Raw genomic sequence first — 27,140 nt, forward strand, 5'->3', positions numbered from 1 at the left:
CTGCGACAGAGCGGCGTGATGACAGAGCTCGTAAAAACATGTGACACGTGTTTGGCGTGTGCTGTGGAAGCCGTTTAATTGAATCCGTGTGCTACTTTGCGGCTCCCTTGATTGCTGGGAGTTAATTGGTGTTGCTTAGTTGTCAGTAGAGAATAGAGGCTGACACGTGCACAGACACATGCAGTGCACGCATACACGCCGGGATGTTTGGATAGATTGGGACCTTTGTTTTTGTGCTGAATACGTTCCAAAAGGTTCGAGTAAAAGTTACGTGCAAGGAAGTCAAAGCAATATTTCTTATACGAAATCATGCGAATCAAAATAATCTGTTCCAGAGGGCCTGATTTTTTTTTTTTTTTAATACATCTCAATGTTGAATGTTAGGATGCCAAAATGTTTGGAATATCGGGACTATGAACTTCTGGAATGCAAAGCCCATAGGACCCAACAAAGACTGAACAGAAATGCAAACTGACGAGAAAATGAGGAATGTCTGGACAAGACACAAATGGCTAAGGAAGACACAAGGGGCGGCGCTAAGGAGAACAGGTGGACACAATGATCCAACTAGACATACAAAGGAAACCGGGGGGGGGGGAATGGACAAGAAAAAACAAAGCAGTGTTTTCAGAGCTTTGAGAAAATGTTGGAATCAGTTAGACAGTGTTGGATGCAAAGATATAAAGAAATGTTGTGCTGGTAGGATATTGGCGTGTTGGTGTAAATGTTTTGATAATAGAATCTCGAATGATGGGTTATTAGTAGTTTGGAATGATCTGAAGTGAGGAAAATTGGGATGTCGGGTTTTTGAGGGCTAACATATGGTAACATTGGCAGGTTCAAATACAATCCAACAACATTAGTGTCAGATTATGTTTTATTGTGTTGGAATGCTGAAATGACTGTTGTACTCTTGGAAGGTTTGTAAAAATCGAAGTATCGGAAAACGTGTATGCGTGTGACTTGGGAAGAATGTTAGAATGCCAGAATGTTTGAAGAACTGGTTGGAAAGTAAGAAAAAGTTGAACACGTTTGGACTCTTGTGAACGTTCACTCGCTTAGCGATCCGGAACGAGATGTGAGCCTCTTAGTAGTTGTTTGACACACAATAATCCCGCTAACAAGACCACAAAGGTTGGGTCAGACTTGACATTCCGTGTTGCGGTTAGCGGGACAAGGCAGCGGCGGGTCCATGACGTTTTGCGTCACGCTTTTCCAAGCCGAGTGGTTCCTCCCGCGGCGTCGTTTGTTTGTTTGTTTGTTTGCTAATTACCCACTTTTTTGACACCTGTGCCAACACGTCGGACACGCCGCTGCACACCGCCACATGCCCGACACGCACATAGTATGTGGCCCCTCGTGTGCAATTACCTCTTTAACTATTTACCTCACACCTACTGTGTGCAGAGTCGCAAGCACACACACAAACGCACACATCTCGATACATTTGTGTAATTCTGTCCTGTGCCTTGCAGAGTCCACTGTCATGCCAACAGAGGTGGCAAAATGATAATCTATAATATAGATTATCATAATTATATATGATATAGATTCTAAATAATTTATAATTATGATAATCTATACAATATACCGTATTTTCTGCACTATAAGGCGCACTGGATTATAAGGCGCACCTTCAATGAATGGCCCATTTTAAAACTTTGTCCATATATAAGGCGCACTGGATTATAAAGCGCACCTTCAATGAATGGCCCATTCTAAAACTTTATCCATATATAAGATATATACATCTGGACCACGGGACGGACTTTGGACACGCCTGCTGTAGTGGCTCAATATCGGTCCATATATAAGGCGCACCTGATTATAAGGCGCACTGTCGGCTTTTGAAAAAATTGGAGGTTTTTAGGTGCGCCTTATAGTGCGCAAAATACGGTATATAAAAAAAGTACGAAATATGCAGAAAGTACACACGTGTTTTCAATTACAAGTAATGAGTCATCTGAAAATTCAGCACTGAGAAAATTCCACTTCAGCACAACAAGAAAGTATTTGTACTTCCAGCCAGCCGGCAACTGTTATACATGTCAGAATGGAGCGAGCGCATTACGTTAGACGTCCCGATGGCCCAGCACGTGACGAGCGCATAAGGAACTTTGAGGGCAGCGATCCCTCAACGCTCCTCTGATGCTGATTGTCGCTGTCGGCGAGCGGCGTTCCCTCGACGAACCGCTTCCTCCTGCTGAAGAGCTCTCTTGGAGAAACTGAACGGCATTTAAAAAGCAAACTTGGCCATATGTGTACTTATTGCACTATTGGATGAGTGGGACTTGTTGTGAATATGTTGAATTAGGATAGAATTTTTTGTTGCGTATTCCAAAGATGGCATGTCAGCATATTGAAGTGACAAAGTACTGAAAATAACTAAATACCAACCTTGAAGGCAAATTTCCACATTCCAGGCTATCGGGATGTTTTGAATGATTTTGAGCAAACTTCCCCAGCTTTGCACTCAAACTTTGAACAACTTTTTGCAGAAGTTGACACCATCAATCAAGGATCGGGAATGAATTGAGGAACTGCGAGGCCACTTGCTTCCATCAAAATAAAATACTGTCAGGGGTGTGCAAATATTGTAAATCCAGGCATTCGTTTTCTTCACCGCTTATCTCGTTCAGGGTCACAGGAAGCTGAGGCCCATCTTGGCCGACACTCACCACCTGTCAATCATATACAGGACTGACATTTATCACATTAGCAGCTCAATGGCGCTGCTTATTGACTTTTCCCTAGGAAAAAAAAAAAGTCAATTCATTGAATTGATTTGTCATAAAAGCTGTAATTTGTCAGGGTTTCAAATGTTAACATATCACATTACTGGATTTTTGCAATGCCAGAAGGAATTGAGTGGACAATTAAGAATGTTTCGACATTCTGGGATGCGACAAAAAAGCGTCACAAAAGCAGCAAGTGAATGAGTTAATTTGATTTAAAAATTCGAAATCTTGTACCCATTTAAAGCAACACTCTGAGCTTTTTGCCTGCTGAAGTCGACGCCATCAATCAGATTTTGTATGGACTTACTGCAGAGCTAAATATAAGTGGGGGAAAAAAAGAGAGCGTGAGCGAGCGGCAGAGTGTCCACTGAGCACCGATAACCTCCGTAGCAGGATAGAAAGCTATTTTCCCGTAAAAAGAAAAGGTCCATTTGACCAGGTCAGCGTCGCCAGGGGGTCCGGAGAGCAAGAGGATGGGAGATGAAGGGATGGCGCGTGAGATACATTTATATGGCCTGATTAAAAAAAGCGGCGGCCAGATGACGGACAGCGGCGTGTCGCCCGAGTGGAAGCGACGACTTCATATTCCCTAATTGACCCCGCTTAGGAACCGAGCGAGCACTCGCAAAGACACACTAATTGCTACCACTGATTGACTCCTGATAGAATTCCAGCTGTCACTGAAGGTCAGCTCTCGCACCTTCATCTCCCATCTTGTCATCATTCCACACTTCCCAGATAACACGAGCTCCCACCACATGGGTGTGTGTTTCGTCTCGGATCATTCAAAAAGGGTCCAGAATGTGGACGGGTTTTAATTAAGTGGTATCTTTGGGGATTTTGAGATGCAGTGACGTTTGGTATTTGAATTCAGGGTTGTTGGAATGTTGGTGAAGCCAATCAAAGATGGACTATGTACATCGGGTTTCGGGTTGTACGTGTGCCAGTAGTTGGCAGGATAATTTCCGTTCCAACTATTGTGACTAGATCAGAACGCTCATTTGCAGAATGCTGGTGAGATCAGAAGCACGTTACGAAACTTGGTGCACGTAATTTAATGAAGTATTGGAATAAACATTGCGATCATTTTAAGTGTGTGGATGTTATGATTTTTAATGCCACAATATTTGAATGCCGACATATCAAACTTTGGGGATATTGCAAAAAAAAAAAACGATGAGTTGCAATGTCGTGGAGTCACTGATTAAAAATAATTGGGAGCTTGGTTATTTTGATATCCAGAATTTCAAGACGCCTATAATTAAGAGTTTGCACAAATATTGGAGTCGTCTCCCAGACAGAAATCATCACATATGATGTCATACTTAGTCAGACGGGAGAAAAATAGGAAAGTCATTTACTTGTAGGAAGAGGACATCTTTAGCTACCTTGTCTTTCTTCTCCAGAAGACAAAGAAGAAGAGCTGATAACCTCCTGATCCCTTGTCACTTCTCAACAAGGTCACATAATCCTCCAGGTGAGAGACGGCACAAAAATACGGCGTGCGGAGGATTAACGTCTTAGCGGCTGAACAAGAAGACCACGACAAAGAACGGCAGTGGTGGCGGTCTGCCACGTAAACCGACGGGATTTACGGCGATGGATGCAGAAATACTATATGGACGTCCAATCCGCATTTATTGGTATTGTGCTGTCCCACTGATGACATGTGACCTTATTGTTGAGCCTTTTTTAGATGATTGCTTTTCTGTGACGTCACAAAGAAGAGGAAAATGTGTAATGGATCAAGTTTTAAAAATGGATTTTTGTGATTGATTCATTTTCAAACCTGAAAATTGTTACTATAAACTAATATTTTTTTTTCAATATGTTGCAGTGGTGATATAACAGTAGCTGCCTATCAAGGACTTTCAGTGGATGGATGAATGGATGGTGTGCCTAATTAAGTGTCTCGTCAGTACATTAGTGCCGCCTCTGGTCCATTAGTGCACCGGTGTCGCATTTAAAAGCGGTGGGTATGAGCTGCACCTTTGTTGAAAGCTGAGAGGAGAATCACAGAAGCAGAGAGTTTAACCTTTGAACCCTGGTGGGACACCCACGCCAACGCCGCCAACACGAGGGAAAACTGAGTCATCCAAACAAATGAGTTTGTGAGCATGGATGAAAATAAAATCCCTGTATGCTTTTGTTTATTTATGATATGTAAACCTGTGCGTGTGTATGTGTGTGTGATTGTGTTTGAGGACGACACTTCTTTTTTTTAGCATTAGCCATCAATAACGTCTTATTTTTCTTGATTTGTTTTGACAGGTTTCATTTGCATTAAAGGACTTCAGCAGGACTTTAATTTACATTTGAATAGGCAAAAAATACATAATTTGAATTGAATAAATTTGATTTTAAAAAATGTTGAAGTAAAATAATGATAGATTCTTACTACCTTTGTTTGTTGATCAACAACATTTCATGAGTGGGGGGCATTGCTAACGTTTTATAACCGCTGCATAGAGACAAGCAACGCAACACTCTCTCAAATTAATTCCAGGGTGAAAAGCGAAGCACTTTGAACAATCGTGCTGAAATATTTATTTTTCTCCTTTTGCCCAAAAAGCTTTTTTTGTTTGCAGTTTCCCTGCGGTGGCGGCTAATTGCACGCTAGCTTCCTTTGTGCTGCGCCGCTTACAAGGCCGCCGCTACCGCGGACCTGCCAGGCCCGCCGGACTTGTCCTCTAAATATTACATGAGCGGCGGAGTGAGCGTTGTTGTTCTTTTTGCCCCATCAACAATTCATGGCGGCTAAGTGAGGTGCACCATGGGAAAGGAGTGAGTAGGAATCGGAGGAAGAACGTAAATGCGGCGCTCATGCTAACAAGTTCATTCAATCTCGTATTTGGCTTTTGAATGGAGTAAGACAAAAGACGAAAAAGGTTTCAGAGTAAGTAAAAACTTTGCTCAACCCCCCGAAGCATTACATGCATCTGTTGTTGTTTTTTTAATGAGCAAAAAAAAAAAAAATACTCTGGAATTAGTTCTAGAAAGGGCTGCTTCCAATCAAAATGGCTGACTTCTTCAGTTCAGGCTCTTTGAGACTTTTTGTGTGTCCTGTGGTAAATATATAAATGTACACCAAATTCAATGAAATTGGGTTTGGGAGCTAGTTTTATTGCAAATTGTCTGACATTTTTATTTCTTTTATTTCTGAATTCGACCACAAAATAGTTCAAACTAAAATGTCTGACTGCCTGTTCACAATTAAGCATAGTTCCTTTAAACTTTCCATGTTTATTCAGTTTTGTGGGATTCGGAAAAATTGTTTTGAGACTGACGCCTGTTTTTTTTATTTATTTTTTTTATTAACGTTTCCAACAAAGTACATAGCCTGGAAATTACCCAGAAAGACTGTGCAATAAATCCAGTATTTGTTTGATTTGAGCTATGGGTTTAAAATGGCTTACTTCCTTTTCAAGTTGAAGTGTGTATCCTTGAAATGTTTTGTGCATTCAGTGAAGATAGGCATGTCCATCCAATTTAATGTTGATTAGTGGAACGTCTCCAGGGGCTGATTTGTTTATTCATTCATTTTCAAAGCATGAGGCCGGGAACTTAACCTAGAAATAGCTGATTCAAAACAAGATGGATGACTCTGTTGAATTTTGTTTTGTTGAGACATTTTCATGCATTCTTTTGTAATAAACATCCCCAATTTCTATTAACTATTTACAATGTCTGAACAAAGTGCACCATGGGAAAGGAAGGGAGTAAACAAAAGCAGAGGAAACAATTTGTGTTCACATTTTTTGAAGCTTTTTAAAGAAAATGAGCAAACGTGAACAGAATTTTTACTCTCTTGTTTTTTTTGGGTGATAAAAGCAACACAAGGCCATTAGGATATTTGCTGTAGCTGAAATAATGCTGGTTTTAAAAGGTTCCAGCAGAGTGCACACGGCGGAGACGTTAACTTCAAAAGAATGTCGTCACGCGCTCAACTCTGAAATAGCAAAAACATTTAGCTGGAATTAAGTCTTCAACATCAACATAACTTGGGTTTAGGCTTAATTGGAATTAAACATAACCCGGCAGCTGATTGGTAATGTTACGTGTAGGTAGGTAGGTAGGTGTATAAGTGTGTCTATGAGTGTGTGTATACGTATATACGTGTATGTGTATGTGTGTGTGTATACAAGGTTATTTTGTACTCTTACAAAAACAGTCATCAATACAAAAACTGCAGTGTGCAATGATGGAAAATACAACTATCAAAGTGTATTAAATGTCAGATGGAGTGCATTTAAATAAATATATATTGAAAAAAAACAAGATTAGAAAAATCTCACTAGAGCAACTTTAAGTAGTCCATCAAATATGGAAGTCGCTGATGATATTTGCACTTAATAGAAGTGCACAAACCGAAACCAAAGCAACATTTCTCTGGGAGTCGTGCACGTACACGCACACTGCACACACTCAACTCAAATAGTGTAATAAGTCAAAGTGGAGGCGAGCAGACGGTGCATGAATATCAAATGTGGCCTAATTGATGAGCTAATTTATGCAATAACCAGTATGCTTTTTTTAATTTCTGCTTTTCAGGAGCTACATTTTTCAGCATCTTGGCTGCTTGGCAGGCAGTTCCGCCAGCCAGCGGGTCAAACATAACACGGCGTCCTCAAACATTACAAGGAAAATGAGCGTCTTTTCTCCTTGAAGTGTTTTTCCAGTCCGAAAATGCATTGATGGTTCAACATTGGAAGGGGATGAAATCCAATTTAATTCAAAGTCGACCATGTGGCCCTCGCTCAGGTCATTCACGAGATAAACATGTTTTGCTGCCTTTAAAATATGATGCAAAGTCTGCCCGGAGTTCGTGTCGGGAAAAGCTCCATATGGACGTCTGCGGGCCAAACTGGGTGGAAATTATAGATGAGAGATTTAACTGCTGCTAAGATCAGAAATGATTGACTTACTGTTTTTAAGCTTCTTGAGACTTTTTTGTGGGTCTACTCAAGAGAAATACATCTATCAAATCTCAAGTTGCTCAACAAGCTTTGGAGGCTGAATTGCTTTTACAAATCTGGTTGGGCGCAACTAAGTCAAAAAAGCGTAGTCGCTTAAAACTAAATAGGTGATTCCATATTTCTTTTAAGGCATGGCTTCTTTATCTACTCATTATAAACAAGTCTAGTTGCTCAGTGAAACTGGTTTTGAGTGCTCAATTGGTTTTACAAACCTGGTTGGGTGTGACTGAGCCATTTGACCCTAAAAACTAAAACCCCCAAATCTGTTTCTTTTCAAACAAGGCTTCTTGAGACCTTTTTGTGCGTCAACTCTTGGTAGACAGGCCCACCAAAGTTAAAGAAACACTATATGTATTTGAATTGAAATGTGAGAAATGACCATAGAGTGCTTGCTTCAACCAAAATGGCTGACTTCCTGTGACTTTTTCTCACATGGCTTTTTGAGTCCATTTTATGCCTCATCTCCTGCAAAAAAAAAAAAGCCTACCTGCTTTCATGTTGCTAAGTGAAACTATCTTTGGGGGCTGGCTTTTCCAAAACCTCCAGTGGTTTCTGTCATGCTCAAGCCCTAATGAGGACAACATGATTCCAGAGTGATGCCGTTCTGTGATAAGAAGCGGTTGATGAGGCCCGGAGCAAAGGCTTCTGGGTAGGGGGGGGTCGTAAATGCACAAGTCTTGTAGGCGTATTAAAGATGCAGCAAGGCGGGCGAGTTATGGCACGGACTTGACACGACAGACATGATCTTAACCCGGCGGGACTCTGGTGTAACGAGAAGAAACAACAGGAGGAAAACAAAAAGTAGCGAGAGGGATTCCCGCACGGACGACAACATGCCAACCGGAAGACGAAGAAGACCTGCGGGTCGCTGGGGAACCCCTGACCTCCTGTCAAAAGGAAAAACACGCCTAGCTCCTGGGAATGTTATGCTGGGGCTGTGTTCTTCCCGCAACCAGTACTGAAAACTAATCAAGGGGCACATAGGCACGAGCCACGTGCATCTTGTGAGCCCGCCAGTTGCCCATCTCTGCGGTAAATGGTGTACCCAATGACCTGTAAGTATTCTGCTTTGATTTTGTCCAGAAAACATGAAGCGGAAAAAACCCACATGTAGCAATCGGGAAACAAATGTGCTCATCAAAAAGTGCAATTATAGCAAAGCTGTTTTTTTTAAATAGCATGGACTATAAAAAAAAAATGTAATTCTAAAGTTGTGTAGTGTAGTTTAGGGACAGATGAAAGGATGTTGTAATGTTGTTGCCACTCTGTAATTGCATTTTATGTTCCTGCAATATTTCCTCTAATGAGTTTTCAGTGCTCATTATATTTTAAAAAAAAAAACATATTTTAATAAAAAGTTCAAGACTCTGCTGTAAGTACAAAGTGAGCTCAAGTTGACACACGGCTAAAATTCTTGATTGGTTTTGAATACAAACGATGTGTTCGCCATTTTGACTGCCAGGAGCTTGGGTGAGGACGGAATAACCGAAGCCTAAATTTGACGTCGGCCAAGTTTCCGCAACGTCCGTCAGATTGGTTGGTTTCCTCCCTCGCACATTTGTTATCTTTGGAACTCAGCGGGTTTTCTTTGCACTTGTGCTTGAGCGTAGACGTTTCCCTGGTCCCACATGCATGCTCACTACCGATAAAGTGGGCGGGACTGGCAGCATAATGAAAACATCAAAGATGGAGTCATGGGGTGGATTGTTGCGAAAATAACCTCAAAGAGCCACCGCTGACCGCCCACTCGTAAGTGGGTCGGCCAGGTTGGCGCACACTTAATAGTGCCTGGTTTTTAATTGCGCCCACCACGCAACTCCTTAATTAGCCACTCCCTAATTAGCTAGCGACAGCATTATCAGCATGCTCGGCGGGCCGCCCCTGAACTCTGCTGCCAAACGTTACTTCCGTCAACCAATGAGCGGTCGGAGGCGCCAATTAAAAGGAACTGTCCCTCCAACTCAAAACAACGTGAGAGGCTCAAAGATATCGGCAAACTTATTTGGACAAATGATGCTGGGGGGAAAAAATATCTTTGTATCTGGAGAAACAAAAGACTCTTCACCATGGGGAAATCAAGATGTGACATTCATAAAACAGAACTAAATTGAATACAAAGTCAACAACAACAATACACACATTATGACAGGAAACCTGTCAATTAATAAAAATCACATAATTTAATGTAATGCTGAATAAAAAAAAAATCTTATACCAGCAGGGACGTGCGGTCAGAGGAGGCCTCCTCTGCCATCATGAAAAGGTGAAAAACAAATTCAATTGTTTTTATTATAAAGTCATTTTCCTTTTAATTTCAATAGTTTTGTATCATTTTGAACCAAAATTGCTGAATTTTTATAATCATTTTAAAACCAAAGACTAATCACACGGCTGTCTATATTGACAGACAGAACTGCTCTCTCTCTGTCTTTATGTCGCTGTTTAAGTGTTCAAACAGTGTGGCTAAATTAACAAATTTCCGTAGTTAAGCTCATGTATTGAATATCTAGTGTTTTTTGTCATCTATCTGTAACGTCGTGTTTCTTAAGATGAACAAAACGGCTTTGAAAAGAGACTTTACGGAAGCTATGAAAAAAGGTTCTTCAGCCTTATGGCAGGGGGCGCTAGTGAACCCGGGATGCTTCGTGCGCCTACCTGTAGAATAAGAAATCTCCAGTTCAGTTCAGTTCAGTTAACAGTGAGCACCTGAGGAGCATTTGTCAATTTTGTTTTGCGTTCGTTTCACCCCCCCCCCCCCCCCCCCCCCGTTTTTACATTTCGTTTTACAATGGAAGATTACACATCCAAACGATTTTCAACTATGGATTTTCGGTCGAAGCAGGAGGTCATCAGTAAAGGAAGAGCAACTCCGGAGTTAAAAGGTTTGATTTAGACAGCGTGACTTCGGAATGGGGGGGGGGGGGGGGGGGTACGCACGATCGAAAACAAGTTTTTGATTCCATGTGTTTTATTGAGTGTTTTTATGTGTGAAGACTGCTGATACGAGATTTTAATTAAAATAGTTCAAATTAAATAATGACTAAGCCACACTAGAGCAGCGTTCCCCAACATTTTTGTGACACGGTTAGTTAACTTTTACCCGGGGGGGGGGCTCGTCAGTGCCTCCCCAGTCATGAACCTCACCGCACGTCACTTGTATTCTTATATTGTGAATGTGCAATTGTTACATTAATATTCTAAATAAGGGATTAATTTAATTTTGGTTAACCCTAATCCTAATTTTTTTTAAAAAGCAGAATTAAATCGCGTGGCGGCCATTTTGAAAAAATGATGGTACCGTGAGTGTAAGGGACACTCAAAATAAGGACCTTCAGGTAAAATAGGATACCAATAAAATAAGCTGTAGATATTGCAGTGATACTTCACAGCAAATGGGACACCCTGCCAATGGGATCCCCAGATGTCAAAACTACAGTAATAGAATGAAATAAGATAGTTAGATGTTTGCATTAAAATAGTAGTACAAGACCAATAAACAGTAATTGACAAAATAAAATTGACAGCTGATCATTCAAATAAATGAGATCAAAAGTGTAGGGGATAAACAAAAAGAAGTAAAATAGTAAGATAGGGAATGGTATGAAATGGATAAGCAACTTTTGTACTCAGCAGGGACAAAGGATGCAGCCATATTTGAAGACACACGACTCAGGGTTGAGAATATTAAAATAGGTTTTGACTAATAATCGGAAATCCAATAAAGCCACGCTCAGGGCCGCTCGAAAGTATATCCAAATTACCTGCAGTAACTGCTGGAGAATGAGAGGTAGTACACAAGAGATCCACAAGAGAGAGCCACAAGGGACCTGAATGAATGGGAACCGTGAGTGTAGGAACTTTCTGAAATAGTGACCCTCTGGCAACAACAATAACAACAGGTTGGCCTTCCCTGGGGCCTTGCGGTGTATGAAGCACAGGGAAGTGGAAGGAATTAAATCCAGCATCTCCTTAAATTGGGCGTTGTAATAGGAGAATAAAAGGAGATTGCTCAAGAAGATAGGAGCATACTTTTGTAGGCCGGTTCACACTCTGATCAAAGTGGTTGATCCTGAGGTGCCTTGAGTGGCTTGACCTGGATACCTAGCGGTGTTAACGAAGGGTCAAGCTGACTCTTGGCTCCAGTGCTCAGGGGCTCCAGTGCTCTTGAACCCCGGTCAGAGGAGAAAGGCAGCGGTTCACCGCGGCTGGTTCTCACTCTGATTGGGGAGGATTGATCCCCAGCTCTTCTGCCCTGAGTGGCTTGACCTGGATACCTAGCGGTGTTAACGAAGGGTCAAGCTGACTCTTGGCTCCAGTGCTCAGGGGCTCCAGTAGCCTCGCTCATGCAACAGCACATTGCACCACACACGTTAATATTGGACTCTAAATGGTGACCTGGAACAGGTTCCAAATTCTTACCCCTAATATTCACATCCCCTAGTCCAGCTTAGGTGACTAGGCCGAGGATGCACCGGGACCTAGGCGATGTAGAGTGGGGTTTCTTTTTCAGCCATTCCCTCCACAGGTATTGCAATACCTGGGTGAGTTCCCTCTAGGTACTTGGACTTCCCTGGAGCCTCGCAATGGAGGAAGCACAGCAAAGTTGGAGGAACGGATCCAGCATCTCCTTAGGTCGTGCGTTGACATGAGACAAAGAAGATTGCTCAAGAAGAAAGAAGCTTTTTTTTTGCAGGTACAACCAGGAGGAGAGCACTGGGGAGGCACTGCTTAGTCAGGGCTGGCTCCAGTGCTCTTGAACCCTGGTCAGAGGAGAAAGGCAGCGGTTCACCGCGGCTGGTTCTCACTTTGATTGGGGAGGATTGATCCCCAGCTCTTCTGCCCTGAGTGGCTTGACCTGGATACCTAGCGGTGTTAACGAAGGGTCAAGCTGACTCTTGGCTCCAGTGCTCTTGAACCCCGGTCAGAGGAGAAAGGCAGCGGTTCACCGCGGCTGGTTCTCACTCTGATTGGGGAGGATTGATCCCCAGCTCTTCTGCCCTGAGTGGCTTGACCTGGATACCTAGCGGTGTTAACGAAGGGTCAAGCTGACTCTTGGCTCCAGTGCTCAGGGGCTCCAGTGCTCCTGGACCCTGATCGGAGGAGAAAGGCAGCGGTTCACCGCGGCTGGTTCTCACTCTGATTGGGGAGGATTTATCTCCAGCTCATCTGCCCTGAGTGGCTTGACCCGGATACCTAGCGGTGTTAACGAAGGGTCAAGCTGACTCTTGGCTCCAGTGCTCTTGGACCCTGATCGGAGGAGAAAGGCAGCGGTTCACCGCGGCTGGTTCTCACTCTGATTGGGGAGGATTGATCCCCAGCTCTTCTGCCCTGAGTGGTTGACCTGGATACCTGGCGGTGTTAACTAAGGGTCAGCAACTCAGGGGGTACGTATGCGGCCCCCCTGAGTTCCGATTCTAGGGACAAAGCACGCAGGGTGTGGTGGTCCAGAGCGGAAGGACCTTAATCCAGGCTCAGTCTTCTATGAGGTGTAGCCTCGCTCATGCAACAGCACATTGCACCACACACGTTGTTAATGTTGTACCCTAAATGGCCAATTGGCGCAGGTTCCAAATTGTTACCCCTACTATTCACATCCCCTAGTCTAGCTTAGGTGACTAGGCCGAGGATGCACCGGGACCTAGGCGTTGCAGAGTAGGGTTTCTTTTTCAGCCATTCCCTCCACAGGTATTGCAATACAGGTGAGTTCCCTCTAGGTACTTGGACTTCCCTGGAGCCTCGCAATGGAGGAAGCACAGCAAAGTTGGAGGAACGGATCCAGCATCTCCTTAGGTCGTGCGTTGACATGAGACAAAGAAGATTGCTCAAGAAGAAAGAAGCTTTTTTTTTTGCAGGTACAACCAGGAGGAGAGCACTGGGGAGGCACTGCTTCGTCAGGGCTGGCTCCAGTGCTCTTGAACCCTGATCAGAGGAAAGAGGCAGCGGTTCACCCCGGCTGGCCTACTCTGATCGGGGAGGATCGATCCGCAGCTCTTTTACCCTGAGAGGCTTGACCTGGATACCTAGCGGTGTTAACGAAGGGTCAATGCAACTCAGGGGAAGGACTTTAATCGAGGCTCAGTCTTCTATGAGGGTAAGTCTCGCTCATGCAACTGCACATTGCACCACACACGTTAATGTTGGACCCTAAATGGCCAATTTGCACAGATTCCAAATTGTTACCCCTGGATTGATCCTGAGCTCTTCTGCCTTGAGTGGCTTGACCCGGATACCTAGCGGTGTTAACGAAGGGTCAAGGTGACTCAGGGTGTAAGTGCTCTTGGATCCTAATCGGCGGAGAAAAGCAGCGGTTCACCGCGGCTGGCCTACTCTGATCGGGGAGGATCGATCCCCAGCTCTTCTGCCCTAATTGGCTTGACCTGGATACCTAGCGGTGTTAACGAAGGGTCAATGCAACTCAGGGGAAGGACTTTAATCGAGGCTCAGTCTTCTATGAAGGTAAGTCTCGCTCATGCAACTGCACATTGCACCACACACGTTAATGTTGGACCCTAAATGGCCAATTGGCACAGATTCCAAATTGTTACCCCTGGATTGATCCTGAGCTCTTCTGCCTTGAGTGGCTTGACCCGGATACCTAGCGGTGTTAACGAAGGGTCAAGGTGACTCAGGGTGTAAGTGCTCTTGGATCCTAATCGGAGGAGAAAAGCAGCGGCTCACTGCGGCTGGTTCTCACTCTGATTGGGGTAGATTGATCCCCAGCTCTTCTGCCCTGAGTGGCTTGACCTGGATACCTAGCGGTGTTAACGAAGGGTCAATGCAACTCAGGGAAGGACCTTAATCGAGGCTCAGTCTTCTATGACGGGTAGCCTCGCTCATGCAACAGCACATTGCACCACACACGTTAATGACACCCCTGCCCTAAATGGCCAACTGGCACAGGTTCCAAATTGTTACCCCTACTACTCACATCCCCTAGTCCAGCTTAGGTGACTAGGCCGAGGATGCACCGGGACCTAGGCGTTGCAGAGTAGGGTTTCTTTTTAAGCCATTCCCTCCACAGGTATTGCAATACAGGTGAGTTCCCTCTAGGTACTTTGTTTGACTTCGCTGGAGCCTCACGATGTAGGAAGCACAGCAACGTTGGAGGAATGGCTCCAGCATCTCCTTAGCTCATGCGTTGACCTGGGAGAAAGAAGATTGCTCAAGAAGAAAGAAGCTTTTTTTGTAGGTACAACCGGGAGGAGAGCACTGGGGAGGCACTGCTTTGTCAGGGCTGGCTCCAGTGCTCTTAAACCCTGATCAGAGGAGAAAGGCAGCGGTTCACCGCGGCTGGCCTACTCTGATCGGGGAGGATCGATCCCCAGCTCTTCTGCCCTGAGTGGTTGACCTGGATACCTGGCGGTGTTAACTAAGGGTCAGCAACTCAGGGGGTACGTATGCGGCCCCCCTGAGTTCCGATTCTAGGGACAAAGCACGCAGGGTGTGGTGGTCCAGAGCGGAAGGACCTTAATCCAGGCTCAGTCTTCTATGAGGTGTAGCCTCACTCATGCAACAGCACATTGCACCACACACGTTGTTAATGTTGTACCCTAAATGGCCAATTGGCGCAGGTTCCAAATTGTTACCCCTACTATTCACATCCCCTAGTCCAGCTTAGGTGACTAGGCCGAGGATGCACCGGGACCTAGGCGTTGCAGAGTAGGGTTTCTTTTTCAGCCATTCCCTCCACAGGTATTGCAATACAGGTGAGTTCCCTCTAGGTACTTGGACTTCCCTGGAGCCTCGCAATGGAGGAAGCACAGCAAAGTTGGAGGAACGGATCCAGCATCTCCTTAGGTCGTGCGTTGAAATGAGACAAAGAAGATTGCTCAAGAAGAAAGAAGCTTTTTTTTTGCAGGTACAACCAGGAGGAGAGCACTGGGGAGGCACTGCTTAGTCAGGGCTGGCTCCAGTGCTCCTGAACCCTGGTCAGAGGAGAAAGGCAGCGGTTCACCGCGGCTGGTTCTCACTCTGATTGGGGAGGATTGATCCCCAGCTCTTCTGCCCTGAGTGGCTTGACCTGGATACCTAGCGGTGTTAACGAAAGGTCAAGCTGACTCTTGGCTCCAGTGCTCAGGGGCTCCAGTGCTCTTGGACCCTGATCGGAGGAGAAAGGCAGCGGTTCACCGCGGCTGGTTCTCACTCTGATTGGGGAGGATTTATCCCCAGCTCATCTGCCCTGAGTGGCTTGACCCGGATACCTAGCGGTGTTAACGAAGGGTCAAGCTGACTCTTGGCTCCAGTGCTCTTGGACTGATCGGAGGAGAAAGGCAGCGGTTCACCGCGGCTGGTTCTCACTCTGATTGGGGAGGATTGATCCCCAGCTCTTCTTCCCTGAGTGGCTTGACCTGGATACCTAGCGGTGTTAACGAAGGGTCAATGCGACTCAGGGGGTACAAGCCTCGCGATGGAGGAAGCACAGCAAAGTTGGAGGAATGGATCCAGCATCTCCTTAGGTCGTGCGTTGACATGGGACAAAGAAGATTGCTCAAGAATAAAGAAGCTTTTTTTTTTTTCTTAGGTACAACCGGGAGGAGAGGACTGGGGAGGCACTACCTAGTCAGGGCTGGCTCCAGTGCTCTTGGACCCTGATCGGAGGAGAAAGGCAGTGGTTCACCGCAGCTGGTTCTCACTCTGATTTGCGTGGATTGATCCCCAGTTCTTCTGCCCTGAGTGGCTTGACCTGGATACCTAGCGGTGTTAACGAAGGGTCAATGCGACTCAAGGGGTAAGTATGCGGTAGGGATCTGTGGTCACAGGAGGCAAGGGAGGCTAAGACGTCAGTTTCTCCTCAGTCATGAACCTCACCGCACGTCACTGCTTACCAGGCCCTTTTTATTTTTTATTTTATATATATTTAGTTGCACTATTTTTGGTGTGTCAAACTTGGCTTCCAGTTCAGTTTCAAGTGTTCTGTCAATCCCTGCACAACTGTTTCATAATGAGGCCACTTCATGTTCATTCTTCTTCTTCTTCCTCTGTCAGGCTTTTTTTAACCGCCACTGTTTTTTGCTGACAGAGCGCACAAATCTATGGAAAACCCCACAACTGTATGGATAAAATTTTCAGAGGCTGGTCCGGGGCGGCGGCCATTAGTCGTAATTCAGCTCTCAGCATCCCATCATGCCGCACGTTAACTGCACCTCCTGCCCTGCGGCTGGCAGCTAAAACAAACACTCTAGAAAGAGAAAATGAGCTTTAAAATATTCCGGGGGGAGCCAGCGTGGCTGTTGGGCGGAAACATCTTGCATGATACGTGCGGCATGTATTTGGGAATATGAATCATGAAAGGATGACATATTTGAAACGTTGTATTGATCAATGCTAACAGGAAGTGTTAACTATCTTTCAACATCACACAATTCCAAGGGGTTGGTTGAGCTCTCATATAAACTTTTTTTTTTTTAGTTATTTAGAACACGGCTTAGTACAATACTTAATTTAATTTCCTAACTTGTAAACATTTTGCCCATATATTCCGTGAGACCACCTTAATCCAAACTTGGAAAATTCTCACAACCTAACATTGCTGGAAATTCGCCTTTGATTTCACACACTGCAACTGCGCCACCGCCGTAACAATTCGGTTCACAGAGAATTATCGGCGGAGTCTAAACAGCCTTGGACGGCGGCGCAGAAGTGAGCGCCAGTTCCTTCTTCCCTCCCCCCTTTTCTCCCACCCCGGCGTCACCCGTCAGAGTCGGAGAGTTTAACACGACGGCAGAGGCGAGCCGGCGCTATTTGTTTGACAGGTACATGTCTCTATAGGCCACTGCCTTTCCAATTTAAGAGGCCCTTAAGCCGAGAGCAGCCGCCTTAACATTATTCTCCGCCAAGACGAGGGGGCAGAAAAAAGGAAAATGTTTTCTCTTCTTCCTTACCGCTTTTAACACGAAGGGCCCCTTCGACCCTTCAAGGACGCCTCACTGCAAGTCTTTCATCATTTTGCCTGAATTTTAATTATTTTCACCGACTTGTCAAGTCCCGCCGGTGAACAGAGCGGGAAAGCAAGGTGACGGAAAAAGCGAGGAATGATGGAGAGCCGGCGGGAGCACGCGAGACCGCAAAATATTTCATTAGCCTCCGAAAGCGTCAAGTCGCCTAGTGGGTCGTTTTGACCGAGGCGGCGGACCTAATCCTCGCTTTGACATGTCAGCCGACATTTTGTTTAATTTGAACAGGCGGTGATGTGAGCATTAAAAGAGGAACATGATTTCTGCATAATTATTTCTGCATGTTTCCAAGGAAACAAGCACGTCACCTCAGAAAAAAAAACCCATCAATCCCGCAGCACGGAAGCCCCTAAACTCCGGCCCGCGGGCCAAATTCGGCCCACAGCATAATTCTGTTTGGCCCGTGAAGACAAATTGTGCATCCACTTGTTGACTATGTCAATACTAAAATTGCAAATGGTCTTCACTTTCAAAATATAGAAGAATCGAGGACGTAAGTGTTTTTACGATCCACAAGCTAAAGTCCTGTTCATGTCATCCGAACATCACCACGAGCCGTCCACCATCTTACACACGTGTCCGCCTGTCAGCTTGTGACTACAAATCCACATTTTTCAACTGAAAAGTGACCAATCAGCATTCTGGCCACAAATGCTCATTTCGAGGTCCGCCATGATGGGACGCCTCACAATCTCCAAGCCAATTTGGCGTCATCTCCATCACAGTCGACCCCGTAAATCTGCATCGGCGGAATGGCTTTGGCAAGCAATTACCACCGTGCAGGACATTGCTAATTTGACGAAAATCTGCTTTGACAAGTCCGGACCGAGAGGAGGGGCGTGAGGCGGCATCCCCGTGGGATCGAAGGGGGCAGGGCGGCGGGCAACATGGAGGATCATTGCAGGAGGGTCAGTGATACACGCAAACGCTGAACCTCATGTCAAAATATGTTGCGGAATGCCAGCTGAGCACACCGGGGGCAGGGGGTGGGGGCGGTCTGCGAGAACTCAGAACCCAGATGTTGTTGATGTTCTGGTTGCTTCTGACTCAGAGATGTGTTACCCCAAAAAGATAAAAATCAACAAAAACAATGAGAAAGGAGGTGTTGGAGCTGTGCAATCAAATGTGTTTGCTGCGTCCCGACTGAAAAAATCCGTTCACTCTGTTTGATCATTCTTTCGCTAATGACACGACAGTACGAGCTGTGTTGGGTTTTGCTGACGATTTTTCTCTCCGCTTATCAACAGGTGTTGATTGTTGCCCTTGTTTTTTCTCAATCTATCCCCAGATTGTCTAACTAGGTTCTGAAAGATGATATCGTTGCCTTGTGTTATTGCTTCCATCTCCCGCTCGCTCCCCAACCGCAGTCCAACACGTGTTACAAATATTTTGCTTGCTCTCCTTTCTTTGTATCCCCGGGTTCCCCATCCAGGTTTCATCAGGGGTCCAATGGTTCTAACAGTTTTTTTGTTCCCTATTTTCTCAGTGTATTCCCAGGTTTCTCTGACAAGTGTTTCTTTTTGTCGTCTCTATTCCCCCTGTTTTCCCCAACCAGCTTCCAAGGCATTGTTGATGTCTTTTGTCATTTTGTCCCATCTCCTGTTGTCTTTTATATTTAGATTCCCCAACTACATGTTTTTGTTGTTTTGCATCGTTTCCTTCCTTTTTTTTTCATGCCCCGTCTTGAATATGTGCTAATATTTTCATACAATTCCAAATAAATAAATTAATATCAACCGAGTTTTTCAGACTTACCTGTAACACAGCATAATAACGAGGGATCAAACATTACGGAACGTTATACATTTCATCTTTTTTTATCGTCGCTGCATCCACTCGCTAAATGAGGCTTTTGACTCTCAGCTCTTTGACGAAGGTCGCTCCAAAGACAGAAATAATCACATTTTCAACGCTTTCAATTTAGCCCTAATGAATTTCGCTTAATTATGACTCGCTCATCGTCAACACTTTGGAGCTGCCACATTCCCAAGGACACTCATGTGATTCTTTCTTTTTTTTACATCTATATTTCTACTGTTGTTGATTTGTTTTGCACAAAAACATGCACTAAACCCAAAGGCCGTTAAAGTTTATTGATCGTAGATTGTATAATATGCTCAAAATGAGTGTCTAATGAAATGACCGGCGTTGGATAAGTTTGCTGTAGCAGGTGTGTGTGTGTGAGTGTGTGTTGGGTGTGTGTGTGTGGTGGGGGTGTGGGTGTATATTGGGGTCCTGTTGGGGTCAGGAGACGATAAGTGCAAATTGAGCCTTTTAAATGTAAATGTAATCACATTGGAAGTGTTCTTTAAGGGCGTTGCGGCATCTTTACCTTCACGCCCAATACCATCCATCACTTTTCCATGCAACGGCTGAGACGTTTACCATTTGTGGCGTAGAGCCACGGCCCCTCACCTGCAAGAGGACGAGATATTGCAGAAAGGACTTCATCATTTTTTGAACGGATGTAACTCGGTCACTATCGCTTCAATGAAATGTAAAAATATTGATTTATGATGGATTCAGGTTCTGGTATTCATGCAGTCATGTTTCTTTTTTACAAATGTATTTATTTTAGTCCGTGACAAGTCGTCACATGACACCAGCACAGGCTTTTTAAACACATTAACAGGGTCTTGTTCTATCTGGTCTAGTTACATAAATTAAATGCTCATTCAGCTCTGGTAGTTGTGTGTCCAAGCTAACTAATACTCATTGTAATTCTGGTAGTGGTACAGATATGTTTACTTCCTAAAATGCTTTTTCAGGCAACCAAAGATGTTGAAAAAAATTCAGGTAGTGAAACACCGAGGGCAGTTTGCACCTAATAGTTCCAAGTGATTTTTGCTCTTTGTCATCACAGTTGTTGTTCCTCTGAACTTTGTGAACTTTGTTTTGCTCCAGCCCTCCTGTTCAATGAAATAAAGTCGTGACGGCAGGAGAACAGGTCGAGACGCTAAGCAGGTGGTGCTGTCCTCGTCTCCTGGCTAAGCGGTGCCTTTTCCGCGCTCCCATTTTTCTACGCTTGGGCGCCTTGACATTTCGTTGGGAAAAGAGAACTCTTCTCGGGGTCTCTCCGGGGAGGGCTCCATTACTTTGTCCCATACCCCCCCCCCCCCCCCCCAAAAAAAAATAGTCTCACGGAAGAAGAGGTGAAGGAAGGTGAAGTCAGGTCGGAAGGGTTGTTCATTGAATTTACGGCGCCGTTATTTTGCCACTCAGTATGATTGTATTCATATTACAGGCCATTCCGCCAAGGTCGCCGACCGGGTGGCGTTCGGCCGCCGACCTTGCGCTCCGCGGGGGCCCTCGGAAAAAAGCGGTGTAGCGTTAACTGGAGACCCTTCAGCTTTCAACATTGATGGACAGTGGAAATAAAGGCGGGGGCTCAATGACACACCAATTTGCCGCTGTCAGCTAACACGTGAAAAGAGTTTCGGTCGGGACAAAGCCCGACGTCGTTGCAAGCTGGCCCGCCGGCCGAGGCCAAGCGTCGCCAAACGGATGCATTGATCAGATGCGAGGACGACGGCGCACTGGCCGTGTTTGTCGTCGGCCGGCCACCAATCACAGATGAGAGAGAAGCTGTCTCCTCATGCCGAGGTCATGGCTGCCGTTTGACTCGGTAGCCGTGACTCAGGGTGGGCGGGGCAGCCGGGTCACACTTTTCATCATATTAGATCCATATGTGATGTTAAGATGGCGCAACAAAACGGCCTGATGGCACGTTTTACCTTGTGTTTTATTGTCACATTCAACGTTTTTTCATTTGGTAAACTCCCTCAAACTATCAAATATATTGGTAGAAATTCATTCTGATTCAAAAGAGTGAGCAGTATTATCGTTCATGCCTTTAGATAGGCTGCTATAATAACGACAACAAACAAGCCCAAACTGGTTTATGCTAGCAAATGCATCTACTTTTTATATATTTAGCATTGAGTAAATAAAAGTTTCAACTAGAAATACAACATATGGCTTCAGACTGAAGAAAGAAAACAAAATTCTGGATGTGACGTGTTTTTATATCCTCAAAAGAGCAATTGAACTCTTCTCAAGAGGATGAGAGAAGGATGGATTCAGTCTCCAAATAATGTCCTCTTTGAGTGAGTATAATGAACTTTATTCATATATTAGATTTCTTTGTCAGATTTCTCAGTTGTTATTGTCGCTTGTGTTATGCCGGGATGATGAGTGTGGCACAGCTGTGGCTGCCGTGCTTGGAGATCGCTCCAAGTGTGTGCTCATTTGTTATATTTTATGGCATTATTTTGTATTCTGGCTACACAAGATGTCTTTGAGTGATGTATAAGATTTGCTTTATATGGTTGTTTTTGTAGTTGTGGTGAGGAACAATAATTAGGATGAAGTCTAGGAAGTTGAGAAGTTGAGTTAAATAATATATACTGTGCATTATATCACACGCGGTTGTCATTTGAATTTTGGGGTTCTGGATTTTATTCAAACAAAGTCGACTGGTGCCAGATAATTTTCAATACTACAGTGGACATATCGTGTTGGTCAAACTATTAAAAAAAAAAAAATGGGTTGCCTTCAACTCAAAAAGGCGGACAACCTGTTCTATGCTGTATTTCATGTTAAACCAAAATGGCCCACCGACTTTCTGTACATTTCCCAGCATAGGATTCGTGGTGATATCTGTGAGTCCTGTCATGATGTACATACTTACTACGTGGTGCAGAAATCTACCATTTCAAACCTTTTCCCGCTCCTCCCAAACAGCTTCTTTGCCACACATTATCAAATCCTATCTATAGGCAGCAGTTATTTAAAGGTTGTCACGTAATTATGGCCCTTACCCGAGTCCCTCGATGCATTTCGAGTCAGGCGGGGGGTCAACCCGTGCAAGCCGCCGAATGATTTTAGCGAGCACTCTGGCAGCGGCGCTAAGCTAATGGATTTCATGGAGGAGAGACCTCGCAGCACATAACAGGCAGGAAGCTTCAAAGTGTTCTCCACAATGAAACCCCCTCCCATCATATCCCCCCGCCCCCCGAGCCAGCCCTTCTCGCCGCTCTGTAAAAGGCAATTATCAGTGGCAAAATGGCAGCTCCATCTGCGTCCGTTTGTGGCTCACATCATACGCGGGATAACATCTATGTTTGGTAATTATACGAATTAGCATTTCTGCTGGACACGAAACGTTCAAAGGCAAGCCCGTGTGTCGGCTATGATATCGCCAATGACAGATCTCTCACTCGCTTGATGTTCCGTGCATCATGCAATGGAATATTGAGTGATAACTCACAGGTTGGCTAAAGAAGAAAGCAAAAGCAAATGCAAAGAAAAGGGCCAATGATTTGATTGCTGCAACCTCTGAATCAAGTCTTGAGATTTGCGAATGGAAGGCACGATTTTGCCAATCTCGTGACCTCATAGAAGAAACTTAAGAAATTATATACTTTTTTTGTTGTGTAGATTGTTGTGCGGATATTTGGTACAGAAGTTGGGTAGATTGTTGTCACTTAAATTATCGTGCGGATATTTTGTACAGAAGTTGGGTAGATTGTTGTCACTTAAATTATCGTGCAGATATTTTGTATTATAATCGATTGTTAAAAAGACGTTTAGATGGTTGTATAAAAAATTGGATAGACACTTGTTTAGAAGGTTATAAAGAAAGTTCATGATCATGTACAGAATGTTCCGTCGATTTTTCCACATTATTTCAGATTGCTATGTACATTTTTTTTTTTTTTTTACTGAATGTTGGGTGGGTTGCGGTACAGAATGTTGTTTAGAATATTGTACATGGTTTTTTTTTCAAATTCTTAATACACAGTGATTCATTTATAATGTTTTGTAGTCTGCTGTACAGATTGCTCCACCATATGTTGGGTAGATTGTTGTACAGACTGTTGAATAGATTTTTGTTTGTGTAGATTGCTGTATACAAACTTATGTATATTATTGTATGCCATGTTATACACAAAGATGTACAAATGTCTGGATTGTTTTACTGTTTAGACTTGAATATTGCACAGATTGATATACAAAGTGTTGTATTGGGTCGATTGTTGCACAGGATTTTTAGAAGAATACGGAGAACTTGTCCAGAGCAGAAGCTTTGAATGCAGCACATAAAGTCTTCTGACAAACAGGTGAGGAACGACATTTTACAGCAAAGGAGACGAATGAAGTTTGCTCCCACGGTGACAGCCAGCAACAGGATGTCAGCAAAACATGACTTCCTGTTTGGTGGCAGGTCACACATCCTGACAGTCGCCTGACCCGACCCGTCACCCCGCAGCCCAACGCGTCACCTCCCGTCTGTCGCCAGACATTCGACACCACTTACTGTCAGAGCGTGACGCCGCCACGGCAACAGCGGTGTCATGTGGGCACTGCGCATGAAGCATTAAAAAAAAAAGAGTCAATTAAAACTAAACAAGGAAACAAGAGGGCATACAGGGTCCTGTGTGTGTGTGTGTGCACCAATTACTGCTGGAGAGCGGAAGACATTTTGTGTGATCTTCACTTTCAGCTGTCATAGGACAAAGGAGCTCTTTTGATGAACAAATTGGAGGCCGCAACACCTGAGGTGGTGCCTCAAAAATGTATCATAATGAACTCTAAAGTTATCTATAAATATGGCATTCAGGTATGAACCGGATCATGATATAAACACTTGAATAATGTAGATAATTGTTTCTGTTAATAATACTAAGAATTATAATGATAATAATAATTATGACATCTAGAGGAAGAAAGTGCACATTCTAATCAATTTTTGGACCAAAGTTTTTGTTGATTGTCGTGCAGTATCAGATTGTGTTTCTATTGTGTATGTTGTCGTATGCACTGGCACTGTTTGGTAGATTGTTGTGTAGTGTCGATTGTTGAAACACATCACTGGGTAGATTGTTGTCCTGAACATGCCCCATTCCGGCGTAGAAGATTTTTGTAGCACAGAGAATGTTTAATTTTTTGTTTTTTTTTTAAGATTTTTGAATCACAATATCCTGCTTGCACTTTTTAAAAGTGATTCAATTCCTTCCAATTTGTGTATTTTATTTGTGTCCATGCTTTTAATTTGTTTTGAGGAGTGGAGTGGAAAACAGTTTGTCAACAAAGGCGACGAGGATCTTGCTGCGATTAGGCGACAAGCGACGGATAACAAAAGGTAGAAATACAAATATTAGAGCAGGTGTCTCTGTGACAGTGCTGAAATATTCATAGGAGGAGGTGGCACATCAATTATTCATGCACACTCACTCACGTGTGCGTCTTCTAGTTAAGGTTGCCGTGCTACACTTGTGAGACTCAAAAAAGTTAGCCAACTTTTTCTAGTCAGGCTAATGAGACTCGGGCTTCTGCCAAGGTTGCCTTCAAGATCGTGCGATGATAATGTGTGCACTTGCACAAATCGTTTGCCAACACGCACAAGAACAAATACTTTACCTTTGTAAGATTATAAGGAATTTTGCTTTTGTACAAAAATAACTTATAGTTCTTCTTTCAAAAGAATAAAGATAAAAGTTTAACCCCAAGTTTAGTTTAGTTTTTAAAATATACAGGGTAGTCAAATTCTGATTTGCCGTTGGTGTGTTACCATGTTGTGCCACAACATTCCTGGCAGCACTGAGCTCTATTGGAAGCAACACAGCATCATTTAGAGTAAGAGAAGTGGTGGAGATGGGCTACTTGAAGCTACCATTTATACTAAGTCGGAGCCCCAAAAGAAATTTTAATCGAAATTGTTACTCCAGACAAAGCAATCACGAAATAACCAAAGATTGTGGACATATGCACTGTGGAGCATATTTTCTGTGTTAACCAAGGTTCAATATCAAGTTTTTGCCAACTCAATAGAGGACAACCCACTTTTTCAAAATTTGAATGATCACATTGCCAGTATCAAAGTAGCTATTCCAAAACCCAGCTTTAGATAATGAAGTCTTGTTGGCAGCGAGGGTGATGTCTACACATTTTTCGCTGACTCCTGTGCCAGCACACAGCTGAGTGAGTGTATCCTTGTTACGTTTGCGGGGGTGGGTAGGGGGGCTTCAACCTAGTTGAGGGAGGCACAGGCAGGTGCCGGCGGAATTCCTAATAAGCATTTCATTTCCCTGCGTTGGCACGAGACCCACGGCGGCCGTCACAATGACTGAGACGCTGACAGTAATGAGGGGCTCCCGGAGGCCACCCAGACGGATTACAGGCCACACTTTCCTTCCCGAACTACCTTCAGTCTTTCCTTCCATCCCAGCTACTACAGAGAGAGGAAATTGTTCCCAAAACATATTTTTTTAGTAAACATTACGGACTATTTAGTCGTCAATGTACGTGTTTTGTTAAGACAATTTTGTTTTCAAGAAGCTTAAGAAATGTGTTTTCTAAACATCAGCAATTTAGAGAATGTTCAATATCTCGAACAGCATAGTTGTCAAGCAACGTTATGAATGCATCTTTGTAAATGTCAAAGATAATTTACCCATTAATCAAGCTAATATTTGTGGCTATGTAAACAAAGACATTTTAGTTGTAAATGAACGGACATGTTTTGTAAACATCAAGGACAATTTTCTTATATTTATCAATGATTCAATAAACAATTTACGTGTTTTGTTTACATCAAGGGCAATTTAGACAGCAATTAATTCAAAACCTCAAAGACCAACACATTTATTTTTTGTAAACAGCCACTGCAATTTACATACTGTATTTTCCGCACTATAGGGCGCACCTAAAAACTTACAATTTTCCCAAAAGCCGACAGTGCGCCTTATAATCAGATGCGCCTTATATATGGACCAATATTCAGCCACTACAGCAGGCGTGTCAAAGGTCCGGCCCGCGGGCCAAATGTATATATCTTATATATGGATAAAGTTTTAAAATGGCCCATTCATTGAAGGTGCGCCTTATAATCCGGTGCACTTTATAGTGCGGAAAATACGGTACTTTAACCAACTTAAACTATGTTTTTGTAAAGATTAAGGATACGTTAGTGGGCACTAATTCTAAGAAGTGTGTTTCAAAATATTAAGTGGTTCCAAAAATGCATGGATGAAGGTTGTCAACCATCATTAAGGCATTCTTTTGTAAACATCAAATACATAAGTACAGTAGATGTCGGTGTTTTGTAGGCTATCAAGGACAATGACAAATTTTATTTTGGCAAAACATCAAAAACATACATTGCTAACTTTTTGGTGAACACGGAGGTCAATTTATTCTTCAACACACTTTGAAAATACTGGAGACAATTTTTGCAAACGTCAAGGAACATTTAATAGTCTGATTCCAATTATTTTTAACAGTCTGATTCCAATTATTTTTTGTTTTTAAAATTTCAAGGTTATCTTTAAACACACTGTGTCCTTTTGTTAATATCAAAAACAATTAGCTGTGAAGGTTTGTGTTTTGTTAACGTCAAGGCCAATTTATGCGTCAATGAGAAATTAACGGATGTATTTTGGCAAACATCAAACATCACCAGCACAACTTCC

At 43.7% G+C, this 27,140-nt stretch overlaps 1 long non-coding RNA gene across 4 annotated transcripts in view; it reads left to right on the plus strand.

The window, feature by feature from the left end:
* The first annotated feature begins 10,652 nt into the window (after window positions 1-10,652).
* The window catches only part of LOC125989242 (uncharacterized), a 35,802-nt gene continuing 19,314 nt past the window's right edge, over window positions 10,653-27,140 (plus strand). The window contains exons 1-5 of one of the 4 annotated variants that reach the window (XR_011087561.1): window positions 10,653-13,805; window positions 13,880-16,170; window positions 16,236-17,466; window positions 23,714-23,789; window positions 23,894-24,811. This is a non-coding gene — a long non-coding RNA (uncharacterized lncRNA). Of the gene's footprint in view, window positions 13,806-13,879; window positions 17,467-19,868; window positions 24,812-27,140 lie in introns of those variants that run through there. The other 3 variants (XR_011087559.1, XR_011087558.1, XR_011087557.1) reach the window with 3 other exon arrangements.

This window comes from Syngnathus scovelli, chromosome 1 (genome assembly GCF_024217435.2).
Source record: "Syngnathus scovelli strain Florida chromosome 1, RoL_Ssco_1.2, whole genome shotgun sequence".
In the NCBI taxonomy this organism is placed as follows: domain Eukaryota; kingdom Metazoa; phylum Chordata; class Actinopteri; order Syngnathiformes; family Syngnathidae; genus Syngnathus; species Syngnathus scovelli.